The following is a 12,640-nucleotide window of genomic DNA, read 5'->3' as shown; positions in this document are numbered from 1 at the left end:
TTTGGTAAAAAGTGATGTCTATGTTGGCACTTAGACATCAGTTTTATCCCAAACAAAGTGATGTTTATGTTCCTTTTAGACTTGAAAATGTCAGTCTTTGACATCAGTTTTTTAGGAAAAATCGATGTATATCAATCATTTTGAGATCGGTTTTTCTTCACTAAAAATGTTGTACAATTGCCTTTGAGATATCAGTATTTATATTTTAAAAGTGATGTACAATTATTTTTTTGACATCAGTATTTATTCATTAAAAGTGATGTACAATTATTTTTTTTGACATCAGTATTTATTCATTGAAGGTAATTAAATAATGAACTAACTAAACACTTATATTCAACAACATAAATATCAAGTATCTAGTTTTATTACAGAATCGTTCAAAACCAAACTATTATTATATGCTTGTTAAGCCATCCCTAATAACATAAATATCGAGAATATAGTGTCTTAGCTAAGCCATCCCTGCTAACAGCTACACTAAGAGGATCAAGACTTCGTTTTATAACTTCTTTAGGAGTGATCATTACTCGTTTACACAACGCATCTTCTAGTCCTGCAGCTTCGCACCTAAAATATTTCAATCAACACTGGACCAATTATGGTTGCACTAATTTAAAACAAAGCATTTGCACTAATAGATTGCAAAATAACAAGTTCGCACTAATCTAAATTTAATCTTTACCAGCGTGACTATACAACCGTAACTAAAAATTGTCATCATATCTGTTCAAAATCAGCAAGTTCGCAACCCTTGTGCGTGATCTAAAATCATATCTACAATAAATTTATATATACATAATTTACATTATGTATACATATATTGGTATAGATATTACAATATGAAAGTTTGTGCCATGTCTGAATTATGTAAACAACAGCTATTTATAGTACATATAACATAGATAAGAAAACTTGAACCAGAAAAACAAGGAGGGGGTGAGCAAACCTGATGGACATTGCTTGGTTCACTGTATATGATGTGTCATAAGCATCATTAGGAGGATCAGGAAGAGGACCTGTTGCCTTTCCTTTAGAATTGGAATAATGCAATATAGCAACACCGGTAACTCTCTGCCAAATTGATTCATTCACAAATCTAGGACTTGCTATAATATAGTAGTCACTACTTGCATTCTGATCCATAGTAACCAGAAAAGAATAAGATTGTCCAACATGGATGTCTAACCTAGTATAATTACTTTGTTGCGTATAGTACCCCTCAGTCTCTGCTAATAGCATATTGTGGCTCTGAATACGAAAGTTCAGACATGTTGAAACACCAACATTGTGCACACGAATTCGGTAGGTTTTTCCTGTACAATGTAAAGACATCAATTATTGTTACAAAGGCTTTAAGAATATACAATAGACTGAAATATTATCTAATACAAGTTCAGCTTGCTCTATAACATGTTTGCTAATCATGAATATACTTTAAACCCATTAGGCTTAATTACTCGTGTAGTCGTGTAAAACTTGCATTGTTGAGGACAGCTTTAGTATTACCTTGATCAACATTAATTGTTTCATAGACAATGCCATTTGGTACACTCGCATTATACTGATAAGGTCCCTTGCCATTAATCAGGACACCATCTGGCATTCCCAGGTCCTTGCCCGAGTCAAAGGATGTCCTCAGAGCCTATCTTGAATTTTTTTTAACACAATACAACTAATACGAAAATGATATACCCATAAAACATATAAATCAATAGCAATAACTAACCGAATGGCTTTTGGTATACCAATCACTGATGATAATCACTATATCCCCGTCAGGCATATTAAATGGCAGCGGTATAACTTTCCGATTAGTAATGATGAAAGAACCAAAACCACCTGATGCCCTCTAAAAGTTGAACGACGGAAAGTAAAAGAAGCTACCAATCTGATCCTTGACCTGAAACTCATAGGTCCAGTTCCACCCTGGTCGAATGGACAGTTAGTGCCAAGAACCCCATCTTGCCAAGAAATATGATGCATTTGAACTCTAGGCCTTGAATACCAAAACAGAATACTTGCACCCTCAAAAGACATTCTTGAAACGAAAAACTTAAATCATTTCTAGAGTAAAAAACATAACCTACCAAGTTACAAGCGAATTCTCATTCAATTTGTTTCTCACATTCACAATGACATTTTTATTAGTGGTCACATTGAAAGTAGGACCCAAAAACTTTCCATTAACTGCTATAATCTGCACCAAAAATAGTACATAATATATTAGTATAACCTAAAAATGGCAATTCTCGACAATGCAGTTTACATGCTTTTTGTCTAACAATAATACGATGAAGAGTAAATTCAATTATAGCAGTCCACAGATAGAAGTGACAGGGTTCTATATCTTTGGGCATAATTAAAGAACCTTTTAGACGGATCTATGCGATAACCAAAAAGTTACATAGTCACAAACACAACGTAACATAAAAATTAAATTATATAACATACAAACATAAAAGTATAAACCAATGAGTAACACAACCCAACTTTCAATCAAACTTTAAACAAATGAATACCTAGATATTAAATCCACAACCGTATGCAAAAAAGGTCATGTATATAACATAAAATTGAAAAGAATTAATAACTCCAAAATATATTGAATTAAATGAAAGCACCATACACAGGGCATATAAGCAAATTAGGGTTTCAATTTGGAAAAACCCCAATTTAACAAATTAGGGTTTTGATTTAAAGAAACCCCAATTTACAAATTTTGTTATCATGTAGAGAAGACCATTTCGATTGAAGAATAGAGATTAGATAAGCTTATAAAGCTTAACAACAGAGCTTTAGTTGAGTTGAGATGATGAACACATAGAGATGGTGAGATGGTGAGGGGAGGTGAGATGGTGAGAAGAGGTGAGGTGAGTGGAATTGAGATGGTGAGGTGAGTTGTCGAGGTGATAGTGAGCGGGGGGAGATGAGTGTTTAATCGAGAGAAAATAATGGGGGAACCAAAATATTAGCTAATGAGCGGGGTGAATTTTTGGGATAAGGGGGGAAATTTTGACTAAGGGGGAAAATATTAAGGTGGGCGCGAATTGATTTTTTTTAGGTAACTTTAGACATCAGTTTTAAAATAACTGATGTCTTCGAATGGCAATGACATCATAAAAACACGGGATGATGTTATAAAATCTTTTAACATCAGTGGCAAACGTAACCGATGTCTAATGTGTGATATCTATTGACATTTTTCTTGTAGTGAATGCTGAATCAGCTGGATCCTTATAGAATATAATAGATCTTGACAACAGTTTCTTCTCATCAGGCTTTGGTGTCTCATACACTGTGTCCAAAGGGTTCTTGAGTGAAGACTTTGGGTAGTTCAGCTTTGGCTTCATAATTAGATCTGCCTTTGGGGATTTGATGCAGGATGTCTGGCCTTTTTCCAGATAGTTCATGTTCATATCATTCACAGAAATTTACCTGACTTGAGAGTGATGAATGACTGATTTTCTGGCTTCTTTGCTAGACCAAACTTCTTTTGAATATCCTCATCATTTTTCTCCCAATTTATTGTACTAAACTGCTTCTTCTCAGCTGCTCTCAAAGTGGCTGCTGCTTCATTTATCAGATCAATGCTATCTTTGGTTGGTGGCTTAATGAAAGCAATTGTTGGCACAATTGCTTTACTCATTTGAATGTTAAGCACCTTTTGCTCCCCCTCACTCATAGAACTCTCTTTCTCCCCCTTTTTGTTATCATCAAGCTGAGTAGAGGAGGAGGTCTGTGTAGCCACCAGTTTCTGAAGCAAGTATGTTTGTTGTGCTTGGTGTAGATGGATTGCTGTAAGAGAAGCTTCCATAGCAACCATTCTTTTGTCCAAGGAATCCACCTTGGTTGTAACACCCCCAAATCCGGGGTCGGGGATCCGGGTTGTCACGAGTTCCATTTCCCTTAATAACACCCAATCTTAATAAATAATCAACTATTATGTACTGTGACCCCACCATAAACACACACACCACAAGTTATAGTCTCAGAGATGAATATCCAAAAATAAACACAAGTCGTTTTATTCCATAATTATATGCCAATACACCTTAAAAGGGTTTCTGAATAAATTTACATTTCTTTGCCATTATTACAATTGATAAATATACATAAATCTGGTACATCAAAAGTTGAAAGCCTAGCCTATTGGTAGTTCCTACCTCAGCTACAGCGACATCAACGCCTATAGGAAACTGCGGAACGTTTCCTATCCGCTCACGAATTGGCAGCTTGGTCCTGTTTATCTTGTCTATCTGATGTTGTGTGATGAAAGAAGAAAGCAAGGGTGAGCAGCAAGCCCACCAAAGTAATATGTATAATGATTAACAATATATGAGCCTTCTCATAGTACTCATGAAAGTCTTGGTTAAGAAGAAATGAACCAAGTTGATATCTTAACGCGACCAAGTCACAAAATATTCAGTATATATACATATATACTTTTCCAAATCTTGGAAGTCCTCTTCCATGCATAATATACACAGAGTTCCAATTTATAACTGTATAAAACTATCGTTTCAACTAATATTCATTAATAATATAAAGTGAGTTATAATTCCTCGAATGAATATTCAAGTAATATTCATTAAATAATATAAAGTGAGTCATAATTCCTCGAATGAATATTCAAGTAATATTCATTAATAACATAAAGTTATCGAATAAACCTTATTCGATCAATATTTTTGAAAACTATATCCATATATATATATAAATATATATATATATATATATAATATACTCGGGAACATCGACTCCCGGTTTAGAAATATGTTCACCTTGGGGTCCCCTTTACTAAGGGTATATGCAAATTACCGCTTATCTCTAACATAGGTATTATGCAACTAATAAGCATTTGAACCAACAGATATATAAATCAAGAATATGAAACAGGCATGCATATATACCATATCACATGCTACAATATATCGCAAGAATTTGCTAATAACAAATATGAATTTATCGCAAGATCATGCATATACACATATACATCACAACAACAGTTATACGGGTAGAAAACTTGCCTGAGCGACTGGGGCTTACAAATGGCTCGGGATGAGTCTGGTAACCTATAAACAACATGTGAGTTGGAATTAAACCAAAGTCACTTGTAAATCTATACTTTAACCAAATTAGACTCTAACGCTCGCTTTGCGCTTACTGATTCTCTTAAGTCACTCGAGTACCCCCGGCTCCACCATTTTTAATAAATTAACCATTAAGGGTTTTAAGGCGATTCTTTCGCGAGTACCTTACCAACTGCCTAATCCACTTAAAATAATTGGTTCATACTCCAATTAGCCCTTTAAGGTCTTTAACCTATGTTTCAAAGTAAGGCTAGGGGTAATGATTCGTTCGCGAAATGTCGTTATTTAAAACGGCTGTTTCTCCTAAACCGTACATCGGAATCAAACGAACCACATATCAAAACGAAGCTCGTAACATGAACTATCTAAACATGGCAATGGTCAAAACTTAGCAGGGAGTTTTCGGGTCCTAATGTTATGAACAAAAGCAGTCTAAAGTAAATCGGACATTACGACGGCTATGTTTACGCGATTTCCCAATTTTATACCATTCCAATACAACCACCAATCAATCCCAATCCATCCATAAAACCAACATCAATCCACAATACATCATAACAGCCCCAATCAACTCAATATTAACAATTATACTTATTCTTAAACTTGAATTTAAACTATACTTAAGTCCTTTAACCAAACCATAAGATTTCAACATTCAATTCACCACCATTCCAACCCAAACTCTAAACCAACAAGCATTAAGCTACTCTATTACCATAACAACCAAAATCATCCTAATATACAAAGTAAAGCTAGGGTTTGGAGATGATATACCTTCCTTGAAGTGATGTGAGTAGCTAGGAAGCCTTAAGAAGCCTTGAGATGTCTTAGGGATGCTTGGATCTTAAAGGAAAAACAAGAAAAATCAAGTTAAAAACCTTGAAATCACTATTCATTGTCTTCTTCATTAATTTCTTGGAGAAGATTAAGAATGAACTAGAGGCTTAAACTCATAAGATAGCCATAACTATGCATAAGGAGTACTAGAGAATTATCTTACCAATTTAGGAAGCTTGGAACTTGGATTTTGAAAAATCTTCTCTATGAAAATGGAAAAAGCCGAGAGCAAATGTTCTTGGTGAAGAGAAATACAATTTTTGTTTTGATGAAATGATTTGTTTTGGCTTGGTGGATGTAGTTTTGTTTTTATTTTGGTTAATTACCTTATTAACCTTGTCTTTGTGTGGTTATAAACCAACCACATCTCCTCCCTCCCTATGTCATGCTTACATCACCTTATTGTGTCATCATCTCTTACTTGTCCTCTCCTTATTGGTTGGATGACCTCATCATCCCTAACCTCCTTGATTAACTTCCTAATTGTTTGCCTAATGACCGCTGATCTGTTATACGGTTCGCTTAACTTTCATTTTCGTTTATCGTTTGAGGGATCATACCCAGGATCTTATTACTTGGGTTTCCTTAACCTTTCTCAATACATTATAATCCTTTTATGATCCTCTCTTATAATCCTTTTATTTAAATCCTTTTTATCCTATTACCTTATACTCAATTCTTTTCGTATATAGTGGATTTCCGGGAAAAATCAAAGCGTTCGGAATTGGATTCTGACGATCTTTACATACACTTATATACCATATAGAGTACTAATAAAATCTCAGAATATCCATAACAGAACCCCTACATAGTGTGGCATGAAAAGTTTTCTCATTCAGTAAAAACACTATTCATAAGGGTTACAAAAAGTTCAAAATTTTGGGGTTATTACAGTCTCCCCTCCTTAAATGGATTCCGTCCCGGAATCAGATAGAAAATGAATAGGGATACTCTCTTAACATTGCACTTTCTAAATCTCGAGTAAATTTTCCCACATTGTGGTTCTTCCATCAAACTCTGAATAGTTTGATAACCCTCCTCCTAAGCACTTGTTCCTTTTCACTCTATAACCCTTCCTGGTTGCTCCATATAGGTTACGTTTGGTTGCATGTCTATGCGCTCATATGCCCCTATTTATCTGGCATCCGAATTACACTTACTTAACATTGATACGTGGAACACGTTATGAACTTGCTAAATGTTCGGGGGTAGGGCTATCTCATATGCTAACTTCCCAAAACGTCTTAATATATCCAAGGGTCCGACAAATTGTGGACTTAGCTTTCCTTTCTTTCCGAACCCCATCAATCCTTTCCAAGGGTTTCCAAGGGGATACCTTTAAACACACTAGGTTCCCTACTTCCTATTCTTTATCCTTTCGTGTCAAATCAACATACTTCGTGTGCCCATCTTGGGCTACTACCAGCCGTCCTCTGATTAAATCTATTATATCCTTGGTCCTTTGGACTACTGCGGGTCCGAGCATCTTACGCTCTTACAACTTCATCCTAACATAAGGGAGATCGACATTGTCTTCCCTCAAGGATCTCATAAGGCGATATCTCAATACTGACATATGATCTATTGTCGTAAGAAAACTTAATCCGCGTTAAGTGATCATTCCAAATTCTTTCAAGTCTATTGCACAGACTCTCATTATAGCTTTTAGCATTAGAGCTTTTACTTCTCAATACCCATTCTTTTCCAGTTCGTAATCGCTACTACCTTCCATTCCTAATATTATACTGGTTATACTTTTGCTCGTTAGCGTTCTATAACCTTTTAATAACCACATCAACCTTAGTATCACGAATGTGTTTCCATTCCGAATACCACCACAAGTTTACTACTCCTTTTTTTTCAGCTGCTTCTATCTTCGAAAGCTTAGTCCTTCATATAGAAGTAAAAGAATTTATTGAGAGATCACTATGATCATGAACACTTGTTACATTGCATAGTTAGTATAGAAGGTGGCCAACCTTTAGTACTTGACAAGCAATTAAACAATAGCTGGTATCCTACTCGGCTTCTATCACACAGATAGATAGTCATTCGGCAATACCTCCCCATCTGGAAGGGTTGTTCTTCTCAGTTTATATGAAATGAAAAGAAGAGAAAAGAACGAATTGAAGAGAATTGTATATATGAAAAAAAATATACTGCTACAAAATATCTGGCTTGGAACCTACCTCTGAACTATAGAGGTTTGTCATAGGAGAACAAAACATATATGTATATATATCAAGTATTATCGCATCACATTTCATATGCCTAAATATTTTTACTATTCCGTCCATCATTCTATGGACCCTTGCTCTTCCTCGAGCTTATACACAATCACCTTTGAAGCTCCCTCGACATCGAAAATCGAATCTGGGATTTCATTCTTGACATCACCGTTACTAGAATTCTATGCTTGCACTGCAACCTTCCTCGTATAGTAATACGACTCTCTATTGATAAGAAGGAATAAATATTCAATAGGTAGATAATCTACTTAATTAGTCTATCAATGATAACTTATACACCACCACAACCCGATTAGTGGTACTCAATCTCAACATCCATTCCAATACAACTCTCATGGTTGTAATCGACTCATTACTCGCAGAATCATTGCTGCATTACTATGGTCCACCACTGACCTACTGTCGTCATTCACGTTCCATAAAATCTTACTATCTAACCATACGGAGTCCATACATGTCGTATCAAATCCTTCTAAGGAGGTAACATAATCACCATTCATGATTCATGAAGAACACTCCTGATCCTGACATACATACATGACATGAAGCAGATAAAATTGTAGAAGAGTTTCAATCAAAGCAACGATAGCAGGTTAATACCATTCTTAATCATATGCCTTCGATAGAAGACTTAACTCAAAGGTTCGTTTAGTCATTTTGAAACATGGTCTAGGCTCATTCTCAAGATAGTACCTTCTAAGATAGATAGCCCGCTCATGTCGATTACACAAATTAAACCTTTTACCAAACTACTATTACGGTTGGGTATTGCACAGTCATCAGAAGGAATGTCAATCTTTCAAACCATAATACAACCTTTACGGCTTCAACCATTATCACTGTATTCCTCTGGCACGAGCGCCTGTAATTGTCCTCTTACACTTAAAGTGTCGGCCACTCTTTGGCCTTTCTTGATAGTAATATTTCCTTACAATCAATGTCATCTTAACCACTTTCACTAATTTTCTACCTCATTTCCCATCACCGCTTGTATGAAGATGTTTTCCTTAAAATCTGATGAGTAAAAATTAAAAAAAAAATTATCACCATTTTTTTTTCCATAAGTTATTGCCTCAGTCTTTAGAGGTTAATCACTGTCACGACTAACTCTTAATCATACTTAGGACATCTTTTATCTTAGGTCCTAATTGCCCTGAACAATTTCGACCATTACTGGTTCGATCCATACTTTCTCATGGTTTAACACGTGCCCCACTTGGCATCATTATAATTACGTCATATTTCCTTTATCAACATTTCTATTCTTGAGAATTTTGAATATTACCTTTCTCCTTGTAAAACCTCTAAGGTTATCCTTGAATCGTTCCTCATGTATTCCCTAGATACAGGGCATATCAAGATACCGTTTATTAATACCAGAATCATTGTCTATATACTTCTGAAAAAAAATTTCTCCACTGATTCTTAAAGGTTGTTATTACCTTAATCCTTTCCAATTCATACTGTCAAAACTCATACTATCCCTATTAAGGGTGAAATGCCAACCTTTAAGCATTCCCCTAGGATTCGTTTTAAGTTACCGATGTTCTATCCTTAATTCCACCTTTAAAAAGGTACATGCATCCTTCCATGGATAAATCAAGTCATATATCCCTGATATGGGTGTCTTATTCAATCATTCCCACCTCGATAGTATATGCCTAGTTTCACAATAACATCTGTATTCAAAATGAGGTCAATCAATATGGCCTCCAAAAGATAACAACGGTTATCCGCTTTTCTTGTCTAATTTGGTAACGATAACAAGGATGTTCTGGAAGATATTGGCCGTGTTCAACGTGAACCTCTTCTTAACAATTCCTTATTTACTTTTGTTGTTTATCTCAACAGTCACCTCAATGTTGGGATATCTTTCATACCTGGCGTCTCCCTTTCTGGGTATCGAGCCACCGATCTTACACTTCACATTCTTGAAGGTCACTTCCTTCATCCAATTTTCCTAATTTCTTACTTCCTTGCCTCCTCAGTCTATCCGCGTCTCATTATTTATCCTTCGAATTATCTCAAGGTTTCCTCGAATCCTCCCAACTTACAGGGGATAAAATATATGTATCTCTTATGCCCTCAACCATCAATTTTAACTCATGGTGAATCACCCTCATCCTGATAAATGCATACTTTTCTATTTCTATTGCTACGAGTCTTTAGGGTTTCCTCATACCCAACTCCCTTATCATACCTCAAACTCTATTACCTTTATATTCCTTTCCACTTCAGTTTCTTTTTTATCTTCCTTTCTCTTATCATTATTTCATGAACTAACACAACATAAGCATTGATTTCAAACCTCCCGTCATTCTGGATTCGTGTCCTCAGAACGAATCTTGATAACTTTTACAACTTAGATTCATAATTCATCATACTCGTCTGCCTTTATTCTGGCTCTAAAGCTTTTACAATATCTCCATAACCTTGGGAAGTACTTTCCTGAAAACAATTGACTGAACTTAAATCAGTTTATTATAATCTCTTGCTCCGTGCCTTCCTTGGCCTTTCACCACCGTGTGGCCTCTCTCTTAGGAGGGTAAGTGACAAAACAGTCTTTTGTGATTCGTTAATCATTTAGAATTTCAAATGATTCTTATATTTCCTTTAGCCAGGCTCTTGCCTCGACTGGGTCAACCTGTTCCTTGGAACTCTGAGAGCTTAGTGATTTAAAGGTCATGAAAGAATTTCCTACCGCATTGTTTCCTCAAGGTGGTGGTTGGGGATAATAGTCTAAGTTCTTTTTTTTAGACAGGTCCATGAATTGCCGTATAGGAGTACCGTCTCGGGTCTCCTTTCTTTACTCAACTTTCTGTTTCCTTAGTCTGAACATTCCCTCCTCCTCCCCATAATCGGGGTCATCCTACATATTTTAAATCCTCATTTTCCACTTCATTATGTTATGGGTTCCTTCTATCTTGATGGCGACCTCCCTGACTATCAGGTTCAGGGTTTGCTCTAAATCTTATTCCTCAAACTAGCTTTCATCTAAGATCTCATCTTTAAGCTCTTGAACATTTGGAACCCAAATTCTGTAGGAATACCTCATTATTCCCTTATCATCTTTCTCGGTATTAATCTTTTATCTAATTGTTGGCTCTTTGCCTTTCTTCATCACTTTTTCTGGCACAATATGTTCTTTTCCGATAATTCGGACTGTATTGCAATCTCAAACAGCTTTTCGGTACCGGCTCCGGTTACCTTCACTTCTATTTCCATTTTCTCAAAATCTCTTATAAACTCTCCCCAAAGACATTATCATCTTGAGTCTCTCCTTTATACTAAGGGCAGTAGCCACCATTTTGGCTTTCCCTGGATGATAAAGAATCTCTTAATCGTAATCCTTGATTAGCTATAACCACCTCCTATGGCGCATGTTGAGATCTTTCTGCGTGAAAATGCACTAGAGCACTTATGGCTTAGGTAAATCTCGCACTTCTCTCCATACAAGTAGTGCCTCCAATCTTTAGGGCAAAACTATTTCCACGAGCCCAAGCTTATGGGTGGGGATATCGAATTTTTATATTCCCTTAATTGTCTTGACTAGTACGCGATTACCTTGCTGTGCTGTATAAGAAGCACCCTAATTCCTTATGCGAAGCATCACTACAAATCACAAAATCTCCTTTTCTATCCGGAAACGCCAACATAGGAGCCGTCACCAACCTTTGCTTCAGTTCTTGAAAGCTGTTCTCGCATTTTTCTGTCCATTAGAACTTCTCAGTCTTACAAGTAAGCCGCGTTAAAGGGGCTACTATCTTTACAAACTTGAACGAACCTCCGGTAGTGACCGGCCAATCCTACCTCTGGGAGTTGCCCTAACCATGGTCATCAATTCCTCAGTAGTCCTTTATTCATTCTTATCAGGATCCTTCATGGGATCCTCCTCAGCAACTATCCCTTCTAGGACAACATCCTCAACCGCTACATCCTCAATATGAACATCATCCGATCCCGCGTTAGGACGCTCTATCGGATCCATAATCTGATCTCCAATAAGTAATAAAACATCATCGCGTTGTTGCTCCTCAACCTCAGGGTTCGGAGTCCCGCTACCATATACGATAACGAACTACGCTTCTATCGCTACATTTATAAGGGTTTCCATAAGGGTTTTAACTGTCAGTGCTACGTTAGGTAGCCCGACTATGAACTTGGCAAAAGTTTTTATTATCTTAATGAACTTATTATCTTAACGTCACATCATCTCTGAGGTTTATAACGCTTAGCTCTGATACCACTTCTGTAACACCCCCAAATCCGGGGTCGGGGATCCGGGTTGTCACGAGTTCCATTTCCCTTAATAACACCCAATCTTAATAAATAATCAACTATTCTGTACTGTGACCCTACCATAAACACACACACCACAAGTTATAGTCTCAGAGATGAATATCCAAAAATAAACACAAGTCGTTTTATTCCACAATTATATGCCAATACACCTTAAAAGGA

The 12,640-nt window shown here is 36.3% G+C and overlaps 1 pseudogene; it reads right to left on the bottom strand.

Moving 5' to 3' along the window:
- Positions 1–419: 419 nt before the first annotated feature.
- Positions 420–12,640, bottom strand: part of LOC141665502 (monocopper oxidase-like protein SKU5) — a 29,842-nt pseudogene continuing 17,621 nt past the window's right edge.

This window comes from Apium graveolens, chromosome 6, assembly GCF_009905375.1.
Source record: "Apium graveolens cultivar Ventura chromosome 6, ASM990537v1, whole genome shotgun sequence".
Taxonomy (NCBI): Eukaryota; Viridiplantae; Streptophyta; class Magnoliopsida; order Apiales; family Apiaceae; genus Apium; species Apium graveolens.
The sequence above is the reverse complement of the archived record's forward strand: the minus strand, read 5'-3'. Positions and strand labels throughout refer to the sequence as shown.